Here is a 13,224-nt window from a genome sequence, read left to right as displayed (position 1 = left end):
GGGACACATGGTCTTGAAACGTCAGCACAATAAAGTACATTGAAAGGAAATACAAGGAATTCTCCTTCTCCCCTAACTCGATGCTGTTCATCAGGTTTAAAGCAACCGCCTTCGACTTTGATATATATATATATATATATATATATATATATATATATATATATATATATATATATATATATATATATATATATATATATATATATATATATATATATATATACATATACGTCTCAACAATAAACATTTTCCTCATAATAAGGTTTTAGTAAAAAGCGACTGCCAGTTTATCCTCTAACTATACTGAATAAAGAATGCAATGGATCTCCCTAGTAAAAACTTCCACATGGTCGTCACCCGTTACACAGGCCTACCACACAAGGCTCACCAGCACCACGCTAACAAACACCGCCCCCCACCCCCCATTCATACCCGATGCCACTCACCTCCTTGCACGCCCTCTCTTGATAACCGCGAACAACGAAAGCCAAGCACGAAAGAGATGAAATGCATGAAGAGAGTAAATGCATCACGACGAAAGCTCAGCATAAATCCCATCCTTCATTTTGGAGGTGGGGAGGGGGACGAAAAGGCCGAGGAGCCTTCTGTTCTCCTTCAGTCACCTCTGACCTTCCTTTCTTGTTGCAGTTGCGGCCTATGACAAAGATGTGCTGTGCGTTTTCAAGCGAAATATTCCCGGGATTTCTTGAAAGTCACAGTCTGTTTGTCAGCCTGTCTACGTTTCTCATAGAAGATTCAAAATTACAATTAAACTGTGAGAGCAAAAAAGGAAGCGGCGTACGTTGAAATCGCTCATATTAATGCTTGTGACAAAAATCCAAACTGGAATACGGTAACTTGGCTCTGGTCTCTTCTAAAGTGAAATTCTCCGGATGGAGTCAATAATTTCACTGGAAAAAATTCTCGGAATGATTGTATTCCTTGGATTCTGTGACTGACTGTCAGATCTGGTTTTACGATTCCAGTCACATCTAAAATTCTACTTGACGACTAAGTAGTTGACGAAACATGCTGAGTGAGAGAAGAGCTACGGGTTATTAGGGCAAAAGTCTCATAATTCTTCCATTTCACTTCAAACTATAGATTCCATTAGTATTTCCAAAGTTTCAAAAGAAGCAGAGTATTTTTCTCAATACAGCGTTTTCATCACAGATTAGGGATTATGTATGTTCTACCATCAAAAGTTTAATTAAGAAAGTGAAAGAAAAATGAAGGAAATTTGTTCTAAAACTTGAAGTAAATAACAGATGGCCAAGTTCTTCGGTTTCACGCTTGGGCTTTCAGATGGCAAGGAATATTTCTTTGTCGTTCCAGAGCAGCGAAGCACTTTCCACTAACCCGCCACAAAGCCCCACGTAATGCTGCACTTCACCTACCAATGGCTTAGTCAAATGCTACGATCTGGGTTTAGTCGGCGACGTGCCATAAAATTTCGGAAATTATCTGTTCTCCAGTGTCACAAAAGGCGAAGTAAGGCGCATTTGATTATATACAATGTAGTTTTATAAATGAAAGTTCTTTTAGGAATCGAAAAATGGTTCTGAAGGCAAAATCATACACTCGGCAAAAATAATTTAATAAGTAACACAGTCATTTCAAATACTCGGCAAAAATTATGGAATAAGTAAGAGTCATTATTTCAATAAGGATATAAAAAAAAAATTAAATGCAAGACACAGTTTCAATAATATTCGGAAACGAAGTATCAAGACAAAGGCAACAAACCTGGGCACAAGGGCCAACATGACATGTCATCGTCTGGTATGACTGTCACTCAGACAAACCTGAATTCATTCATCCGGACCATCATCATTGTCCCCATCTCTTTGCTTTTTAAATTTCAGGTAGCCTAAACAGATAACGCTACTCTACTTCTCTACTTGCATCGATCAAACCTTCTTAATATAGACCTGTGATGTTGAAACTCTTCACAGACACTACACTAGAATGAGTACAAAAGTGCATAGTATGGCAGATAAAGTTAAACTCTAAGGAACCTCAAAGAATAATTGTTAATACGGCTGGATCCACCAACCCAGATCTTTCTTTCTACTGACTGTGTTCTTTTCACTATATGATACTCGTTTAGAATTTTAAGAACAATCTTGAATGCAAATTCACTGTTCAGAAACATTTCTGGTCTCTCTCTTCTTTAATCAGCATACGAAGAACTAATGAAGGAGACAAAAAGATTCTTTGTGCAGATTTTTTTTTTTGAAGAATATCATTATATCAGTGCAGAGTTATTCAGATTTCGAGAAGCACTCGAAAACTAAAAAATTGTTTCCTTCTAACAATATCTGTTGAAAAATACACACAAGGAAAAATCATTATGTTTGGTAGAGCCTCTCAGGAATTCTGTGACCTGTCTATCCTGGAGAATTGTTTTTATACTTTCAGTCTCCTTTTTTCAATTTATTCAGTTCCTGAATCGCATCTTATTTGCATTATAATCTTCGCACAATCAACTACGCAATGCTAGATATGATGTTAATGCTTTGTCTTGCCTTTAACATAGATCTTAAAAAAATTTTCCCAGTTTTGACCAAAGTATGGAATGATCTTCACGGTCCTGTAGTAGAATCCTCTAAACGTCAATTCAAAATGAGTAACTTCTGCCCTGTTAAGCAGAATCACAAGTCTTTTTTACTATGCCTGTTTTTCTCTGCTGCTTCTCTTCTAGTTTATTTTACGCGTGACTTTTTCTACGCTTCTCTCCCTCTGGGAGCCCTTGTGCTTGTAGCTTTCAGCCTCTCTAACTGAGGCTGCTGCTTGGATTCGTTCACTTTTTTCTGAATAACAACTTGACGAAATAATAAGTTTATGATCAAAACACTTAAAATCGTGGCTTTGGTGATCAATATCTGTTCATATTTCAGTGCCACCGCTATCACCGCTCTATCAGTTCTTTCTTTCAGTCAGAATAGCAGAGGAGGAATACCTCAGTTCTTCCCATGTATTTTTAGCATTCAAAGTTGCTGGAAATGTTGTAAAATCACCCAACAAAAAATCAGACTCTATCTTCTTCTTCTTCTTCTTCACAAGAAGAAGTAAGCCAAGTCTGCTTGCATTTTGATTTCCCTCATGAAGCTAGCATTAATCGAAATAATAAACGCTGTAAAAATTCGATGTTTCGAATGACTACATGAAGTGACAATGCCCATCATTTTTCTCGGTGATTTTTTAAAACTGATGCAGCATAACTTTGTTAAATGAGAGTCCATGGGTCACTGTGTTAATCGATCTTCCGAGAGAGATTTCCATCCATAGAACCGACACGGGATTGTTTATGACCGAAAACTTAATAACCACTTCAAGTACCATGACGAGAAAACAGAGCAAATGTTCAACGAACGAATAATCATAACGATAATACGTATAAATACTGCATGAAAAACGTGAAGAGTACCATATGTGATAAGCCCCAGCGCTCCTTGCCTATAAAATCTTTTGAGAAACTAAGAAAACAAAAGCGAAAGAAGTAAAAAGAGCAACTGGTTTACTTCCTAACGCTATGTATACTAAATGAAGGGACATATGCAACTTTTTATTACTAAAAATGAGGACAAACTCAGGAAACACATTCTCAACGTCATTCCATCCCGCCGTAAGCAGAGTACTTTCATATCAAAATGCATTCTCAAAAAGTAATTTACCATAGTAACGGGTCGATAGGCCTATACGGTCGGGTAAAAAGTGAAATAAACATTATTCAAAATGAAATTAAATATTTCTGCGGTAAATTTTAGACTCAAACTATGTGCGTTGTCACATTTCACAATAGAAGAGCAAACAATATCGCATGTTTTGTATTGAGGCGTATACCACATACGAGCGTACACGCGTGAATATGAGCAGCTTGATTACGAACACATACTCATGCACACCAGTAGAGCTGCTGCAGGTCATCCATGACTTCACTAGCTTGGACCCGAACAAGGCCGAACAAAAGGAGGAAAGAAAAGGTGTTGCTTAACCCTGAGGGAAGAATAGTCCCCCATTTAAAGGGTGAAAATTACAAGTTAGAGAAAACTGAAGAAAAAAGGAATTCTAGAGCTTGACGATGAGAGAAACAGTCGCCAAACTGTGCTACCGGAAGATGAATGTATTCCGCAATATAAATGTGGGAAGAGGAGACCTGGCGGGTACACTGATGCCTCCATAGAGCATGCATGACCACTGAAAATAAGAGAGAAAAATGCGCATCTCAAAAATATACATTTTAATATATAATCGCTAGTAAATTGGAGAAGGCTTTCGCGTCATCTCTTACGTCGTTGACTTACATTTCTTTAAATATGTGAATTACCAGGTAAAGCATGAATAGTGACAGATGGTGTTTGCCTTACAGAACACACAGAAACGTCAATGAAGGAAAAGTGATAAGAGAGAGAGAGAGAGAGAGAGAGAGAGAGAGAGAGAGAGAGAGAGAGCAGGGAGGTTGGGTAAATAACAGACGAGTGGATTATTGATCAAAATAAAACAAGAATCAACCATTCGTTGTCACCGAGCTCGGTCAAGTATGAGTCACTGATAATGCTTGTTAGGGGCTGCCTCAAGCTTCTCGACACTAGTCCCTATAATTAGGTTGAAAAAGCAGTCCCAGTATTGTAAAAGAAAACTAATAGCAAACGACTTGACAGTACGAAGTTAAAATTCTAAATACATAATAACATTGGTCAGAAGGGAGAAAGGCCATGATTTATCTCGGAACGTGTGCAAGGATGAAGCAATAACACATGGCCATTAAAACCCCGTGTTGTGGTAGGGTAGTTTTATACTCTGTCAGCAAGAGAGAAGGCGACTAGGCTCTTGGCGGACGGAAATGAAGGACGCTACAAACAAAACTGTGATATAATACGACAGATACTCGCCTCAGGATCTTTCCAAAATCTGAAACCTTAAATCAAGAATGACTGAGATTCCTCTTCGTCGCGAATCAGTCACTTGCTTCTCTCGTAAATTCCTTCGAAAGTTTTGATCAACTCATTCGGGAATGTGCCGGAGGCCATAAATTGTTCTTTACGCCATCCCCTCTACCGCCCAACCATTTCTCAGAGAGAGAGAGAGAGAGAGAGAGAGAGAGAGAGAGAGAGAGAGAGAGAGAGAGACCTATAACTTACGGTAGCTATAAATTTAAGCCATTCTGTATCAGCAAAACATAGCACGATTGAATTTCCAGCTGTACACAACAAAGACCCAAACGATAAAGAAAAAGATATAACTCGAGGATTTCTATCGACACATGGGAAGGTGGAAAAGTTAAGATAAAAACATTATTGGCTTGGCGCTCAAGTTACATTAAATAACTACTTTTAAAGAATCTATAAATTATTGAAGTTGTAATCTTTGAATAATTCTGCTTCGTGCATATGTACCTCAGTGACAGTACCAGTTTAGCAACAAATGAATAAATAATTGCACTAATAATAATCGGCGGTTATGAGCATTCACAATTTTGCGGCCAACATAGATAAGCTTCCATTTTCTGGCACATATATTTCACGGACCAATACAAAAATAACCTATGAATAATAAGCAACAATCAGTAAGCACTTGCATCAAATCTTGATTGCAAAACTACTGTGAACTAAACTTAGAGCAACGATCAATATTCACACTTGAAGAGAGATCTTAACAAAAACGTCCAAACAGGCCCCGTTGGCCTACATTTGCGACTGTAGCCTGTGATAAGACTGATACTGAATCTTAATGGCAAGTCTTTTCTTGATCGTCTTACCATAATTATGCATTCTTACTCTTAGCATCATGTACACAAACACACGCGCGCGCCTACATCACACACACACACACACACACACATATATATATGTGTGTGTGTGTGTGTGTGTGTGAGCCTCGGTGGCTCAGTCGGTTACAGCAGCAGCTTCGGACTTCGTAGAGGTCTGTGGCGCGGGTTCAAACCCGCAGCCGGCTGATCAGAGAGACAGACACTTTGCTATCCGTGTAGACATCCCGGGATTATATATGTAATCAACGGATAGGTTTGCTTAAAAAGCAAATGGATGTTACAGACTAAATACACACACAAAACAAAGCCACTACAACACCTTCTAAAAAACATCCCACACGTCTCGAACTCTCGCCATACCCGCGCAATAACTTCTCGCTGCTGGGAAGAAAGGGCGTTGGGTCGGGTATGATACATGAAACATACGTACCGGGGTCTAACCGATGTCAGGCAGGGCAGCCGATCGAGACCACAGGTCTACCCAAAGCCAAATCAAAAAGTCCTTCAAAGAAGGCATCGTGCGTACCCCATACAAAAATGGGAATAAAAGCACGTTAAAAGAAAAAAAAGAAAGTGTGTGTGTGTGTGTGTGTGTGTATATATATATATATATATATATATATATATATATATATATATATATATATATATATATATATATATATATATATATATATATATATATATATATATATATATATATATATATATATATATATATATATATATAAATATAAATAATATATTCAGAGCTGCTCTGGGGACTTGACTTGCAAATTAATGATTCTGTTGCTAGTTGGTGTTCTGGATTCAGTGCTTAGCAGTCATAAAAAGCAACAACAATTTAACGAAATGTTCCCCATTCCTAGGATAATCTGTTTGACTGGCTGGATAATCTCTCTACACGTGCTTGCAAGATACTAGAAGCTCATTCTATAAAAGAACTCCTGTGATGTGAAGCTAAATACTCAGTTTTTTAAAGTTTTCTTTTTCACCCCTCAAATTGACGGTACAACCACCAAATTCCAATGGAACCACAGCTGAAACTTTGCACATTACCTTTTTAAGACATTCGTTTTACCCAGTTTCATAAATTCTGGCCATTATCTGTACCTATACACATATTTATTCATATATCTAACCATACGCTTTCAAATTTGGAAGGAATGACGCCACAACGGAAGCAGCTTTCAGGTATCTCAGCAAGTTTTAGAGAAGAGGTTGCTACCCTTCGTCTTTTTTCCTTGACTTCAGCAGATGCTCGCACATTTATACAGCTATGTAGACTTGTGGGCAGCAAGCCATCAACAATCCACTGACCTAGCAAAACCGAGTACAGCACCACTCTGACAGACCACACTATTAAGCCTAACAGGGGTATTGTGTAGTAACTTTGAAACAAGTGGTGAACGTTTCACAATAGTTTAAAATACATATAATACAGACTAATATATATATATATATATATATATATATATATATATATATATATATATATATATATATATATATATATATATATATATATATATATATATATATATATATATATATATATATATATATATATATATATATATATATATATATATATATATATATATATATATATATATATATATATATATATATATATACTAGCTGACCAAACCGTTGCTGCCCGGGAAAACTCTGAAGGACTCAGAAAAATTTTCCTACACCTCCTTGTACTGACTGTCCCCTTTATCCAGGAATTACTATACTGACTGTCCCTTTTATCTAGGAATTGCTGTAATGACTGTCCCATTTATCCAGTAATTACTGTTCTGACTGTCCTATTTATCCAGGTATTACTGTGGCACCTGTCCCTTTTATCCAGATATTTCTGTACTAACTGTCCACTTTATCCAAATATTGCTGTACTGACTGTCCCATTTATCCAGACATGACTGTGATGACTGTCCCTTTTATCCAGACATTACTGTGGTGACTGTCACTTTTACCCAGGTATTACTGTGGTGACTGTCCCTTTCATCCAGACATTATTGTGATAACTGTCCCTTTTATCCAGGTATTACTGTGTTGACTGTCCCTTTTATCCAGATACTACTATGGTGACTGTCCCATTTACTCATGTATTACTGTACTAATTGTCCCATTCATCCAGGTATTAATGTGCTGACTGTACCTTTTAACCAAGTACTACTGTGATGACTGTCCCTTTTATCCAAATATTACTTTACTGTCTGTCCAGGTATTAATGTGGTGACTGTCCCATTTATCCAAATATTACTTTACTGTCTGTCCCTTTTATCCAGGTATTACTGTGCTGACTGTCCCTTTTATCCAAATATTACTTTACTGTCTGTCCAGGTATTAATGTGGTGACTGTCCCATTTATCCAAATATTACTTTACTGTCTGTCCCTTTTATCCAGGTATTACTGTGCTGACTGTCCCTTTTATCCAGGTATTACAGTGGTGACTGTCCTTTTTATCCAAATATTACTTTCTATCCAGGCACTGTCTGTCCAGGTATTAATGTGGTGACTGTCCCATTTATCCAAATATTACTTTACCATTTCATCCAGATCTGTCCCCCATTTATCCAGGTATTACTGTGCTGACTGTCCCTTTTATCCAGGTATTACAGTGGTGACTGTCCTTTTTATCCAGACATTACTGTGGTGACTGTCCCATCTATCCAGGCATTACTGTTCTGTCTGTCCCTTTTATCCAGGTATTAATGTGCTGACTGTCCCTTTTATCCAGGTAATACTGTGGTGACTGTCCATTTCATCCAGATATCATTGTAGTGACTGCCCCATTTATCCAGGTATTACTTTGGTGGCTGTCTCATTTATCCAGGTATTACTGTACTGACTATCCCTTTTATCCAGGTGGTATTACTGTGGTGACTGTCCATTTTATCCAGGTATTACTGTTGTGACTGCATAAACCTTGAACTAGAATTATTAATCACAGGAAAGAAAAGCTTTTTCAACAATATATTTCTATGGTATTGAGTACATGAAATTAGGCATGATAAACCCATAGAGTTTATTTACACATGAAGTAAGGTATGATAAACCCATAGAGTTTATTTACCACATAAATTACAAAGGGAAGGGCATGGTGGAAGAAGGTGCGGGTTTGAAACCTACCCTCTTATCTAAGTTGGGTCAAATGATGGCCACATGCCAAATTTTGTCTAGATCAGTCAAGTGGTTTGGATTTCTATAGTGCACAAAGATACAAACAAACATACAAACATTCACTTTTACATATGAGATATATATATATATATATATATATATATATATATATATATATATATATATATATATATATATATATAGAAATCATCAACACACAATCACGTGAATCAAATATCTATAATCAACTTTTGAGTTAATTTAAATCTTAAGAAGATATATTTAATTCCCATTAAACGGTAGAGAGAAAATTTGAAATCGATAACAGTACTACTGTAGTTTAATCTGAATTTCGCCAACAACAGGGATGCAAAAACCATACGAAGCACCTCGAGTCGCAAGTGTTGCCACATTAAATATGTTATGTAAAAATCCTGCATTTACAGAAAAAGCAAAAGAAAAGTTTATAATGTATTCGAGGTCGCGCAATTCCTGGGGCATTTAGAAATGCGGTTCCGTTTCCCAAGAGCTTTGTTGCTTTTTCCTCAACAAACTACGCAAAGTTCTTGCACTCTGAAAAGTCGTTACCCGAAAAGATGAACAAAATTACCTTAGAGCGCTGCTCCAAAGTTTGCATAAAAACGAACCCTGAACTTCGCATAAATTCACTTTTTTTCCTTTTTCTTTTCCCTATAATCAACTTTTGAGTTAATTTAAATCTGACATTAAACGCGTACTACTGTAGTTTAATCTGGAGCTTCCTTGTTCCATCCCCGTGCAAGTGTTGCCACATATATTTATTTATAATGTATATATTTATGCGGTTCCGTTTCCCAAGAGCTTTGTTGCTTTTCCTCAACAAACTATAAAGTTCTTGCACTCTATATATATATATATGCTATATATATAAAAAACGAACATATATTCATTTTTTCCTTTTTCTTTTTCCCCGTACTGACAGCGAGCGGGAGCTTCCTTGTTCCATCCCCGTGCTTATATATCATATATTATATATTATATATATGTATATATATATACACACATATATATTTATATATCATATATATATGTATATATAAATATATATAAAATATATATTTATATTCTCCGTAGACTTTATTGCTACTTGAATTTTCTTTCTCTTCCTTTGTCGGTTTGGCGTACCTGGTGCCGTTGCTATAGCGCTACCTTTGTTGTGAAAGGTCCTTTAAAATGGCCTCTACATGCATTGCTCGTGCTTGGTTATTGATTTTGCCTGCTCTTCTCTTCAGAAGGCTGCTCAAACAACAAATGTTATCCTGACTGAAAATAAAACAGACAGATAGGTTTGCTTTCGCTTTCGGACACCGAAAGAACAGAGAGAAGTCCCTTAAAGCCTTAGAGCCTGTTAATTGCCTGTCTTGATTTATGAATTGTTTTCAATGTACTGTATGAATGTCCTAAAGACGACTACAGACTGATGGCAAAAGAGGTTATCTTTAACCAGTTTTTTTATAAGCCACAATCTTATACTGAGTTCAGTAACAAATGGCAAAGAAAAGCTTAAACGGGCCAACAATGACGTGAAACAACAAAAGGAATAAAAGTAAGGCACTAAATAGACTGCAACTATTACACAAAAAGAAAAAGCAACAGCTAAACTCTCGTCGAGTGAGAGACATAAATTCGCTTACAAATCGACCGGAACTTCTTTAGGGGTGGGCACGGGGGGAATGGGTACAGGAGGAGGAGGGGGAGGAAGAGGCCACTAGGAGGAAGGCTTCTCCCCTACTTTAATCCGTTGCTAATCTGCATAATCAGGGGCTTCAATTTTACACCTTACGACCTGTCAACGGGCCATCTTACTATTTACCGAATTCCTTTCCTAGACTATAAAGAGGATCCTCATTGCGTATTTCCATACTGAACTTAACAGGAGGAAATGATTCCACATAAATCTGGGTGACATTTTAGAGATTCATTTGTTTTATTCACTGTAGAACAGTCACTTTTATATGGAGCGTATATGAGCAGAAGCACCACACGGAAAAATGGAAAACCGGGTATAAATCCTGACCAGGTTTCCCTTTAAGAGGACTGAATGATACACAGTGGTAGAGATAAACAATATATGTGCTAGAATAACCAAAATGAACAAACTTACATTTCGATGAGAAGATATATACAACTGACAGGTAGAAAAAGTGCGTGGAGCAGTAAACTCACCGGCGTCTCACGTCAGTGTTCCATTTACAAATCTTGTTTATCTGCGAGGGTGGGCTCATACCTTTGCTCTGGGCCCAGGGTAAACTACACTCCTTAAAATCTACACATTTTGAATATTTTTTTTTTACACAAGTAGATCGGGCTTATACGTACTTTGACTGGTATTTATATTCTTACGGGGATTTTCTTTTATAAAAGATAATGTTTCTCTACAGGATATTATTGGAAAAAACTATCCTATTTTAGTCCCTGTCCATCAGATGACGTGAATGTTTTCACTAACAAAAACGAAAATTGCACCTGTCCATAACTTATTCATTTTTGATGCTGTCCCAATGATTTTCCAGTATGACCATTATAAAAGTTGTCACATTAATCACGTGGAATTTGATATACAGAACCTTTAGCATTGTCGGGAGAGTTCTTTATAAGTGCTTGTTTCACTGTATCGTTGTTCTTACCTTACATATTGTAAGTTTTTCTGCAATTATAAAAAGTCCCTTTGGCTGCCTTGATACATTGTCCAATACAGAATCAGGATATTTTAATGTCTTGCCTGTATTCATAATTATATGTGTTTATTCATCAATATGCTGGGGCTACACTTACGTAATGCTTTTAAAAACATGAATGTGAAAATAATATTTAAACCCACTGCTATTTCTGTGTATTACGCAATCGAAAAATGTGGGATACTCTCATTTTCCATTTTCAAGAAAATTCTGTTGATATGACAAATTCATTTAATTTAGCAAAGAAATTGCTTACATTTTCGTTCTCTTGTTAAATATATATTATATCGTCAACAAATATATAACTAAAACTTACCACATTGTGTGGAATGATTTTGTTCGTCACTCTACTTTCAAAAAAGTCTCTATATAAATTGCTTAAAACTCGAAATAAACTTTGCGAGACAAACTTCCAGGTGAATCGAAACTGACATTCCTTCACATGTATTCTAATCAATCCTATTGGAGTGTCTTTGGAAAGTGGTATATCCAGCTGTCTGCTCTCTAAGTTACCAGATAAAAATTTTGGCAGATCAAATACAGTTACTTTCGTGAATAATAATACTATATCAGAACTCACAGGCATAGGCTCACTATTAATTTGTAGATAATGGAAGTATTTTTTTAAAAATCTGAATTGTTCTTCACATTGACGTTAGAAATGGTACCAACCCATGGGTAAAGAATATCAAGGTATTTTGCTACACTGTATGAAGAGGAACCAGCGGAAAAAATAATTGGTCCAGTGGGAAAATTTGTTTTGTGCGATTTTATTACTCCATACAGATATGGTAACAATGGCGAGGTTTCATTTCTATTCTCAAGGTTCTTTACTTGTTACTTTTTTATTGAAATTACCGTTCACTCTACGGGATTTTTATTTAGTTCTTTGTAAGAATCTCCTGGGTAGGCTATGTACATTTTCATTATGACCTTAGGAATAAATTAACAACTCAGTTTTCAAATCCATGTTTTAAAAAGCATTACGTGTATGTAGACCTGAGTACATTGATAAAGAAATACATATAATTAGGTATACAGGTAAGAAATGATAATACCCTGATTTTGTATTGAACACTGAGCTAAGAGCGGCAAAAAGGAATTTTTATGATTGCAGAGAAACTTACAACATGAAACACCTGCTCCATTACCATACAGCAATAACTTCAAAGATGTTTCAAATCTCCCTGAAAACACGAGAGGTAATGTAAAAGTGAAGAACGATATTACAATGAAACAAGCACTCACAAAGAAAGCTCCCTGTAATACTTAGGATGTAAGCCATGTGACAACTTTTAAACTGACCAAACTAAAAAATCATTGGAAAAGAGAACAGAGGAGCATAAAAGTATATAAGATATATACGGGATAACGGTGCAATTTTTGAACATGTTAGTGAAGACAATCATGCCATCAACTGGACAGAGGCAAAAAGATAGTTTTTACAATAATAAACTGTAGAGACACATCATCGAATCCAGTTTTATAAAAGAAAGATTTGTAAGAATAAGATCACCAGTCAAGGAATGTGCAAACTCGCTCCATTGGCTTCAAAAGATTTTAAGAAGGGTAATTTCCTCAGGGCCCAGAGCAAAGGTGTG

At 36.4% G+C, this 13,224-nt stretch overlaps 1 protein-coding gene across 10 annotated transcripts in view; it reads right to left on the bottom strand.

The window, feature by feature from the left end:
- Window positions 1–13,224, bottom strand: part of norpA (no receptor potential A) — a 699,095-nt gene that overhangs the window by 111,745 nt on the left and 574,126 nt on the right. The gene's annotated exons all lie outside the window — the stretch shown is intronic.

This window comes from Macrobrachium rosenbergii, chromosome 22, assembly GCF_040412425.1.
Source record: "Macrobrachium rosenbergii isolate ZJJX-2024 chromosome 22, ASM4041242v1, whole genome shotgun sequence".
In the NCBI taxonomy this organism is placed as follows: domain Eukaryota; kingdom Metazoa; phylum Arthropoda; class Malacostraca; order Decapoda; family Palaemonidae; genus Macrobrachium; species Macrobrachium rosenbergii.
This window is presented reverse-complemented; position numbering and strand designations above follow the sequence as displayed.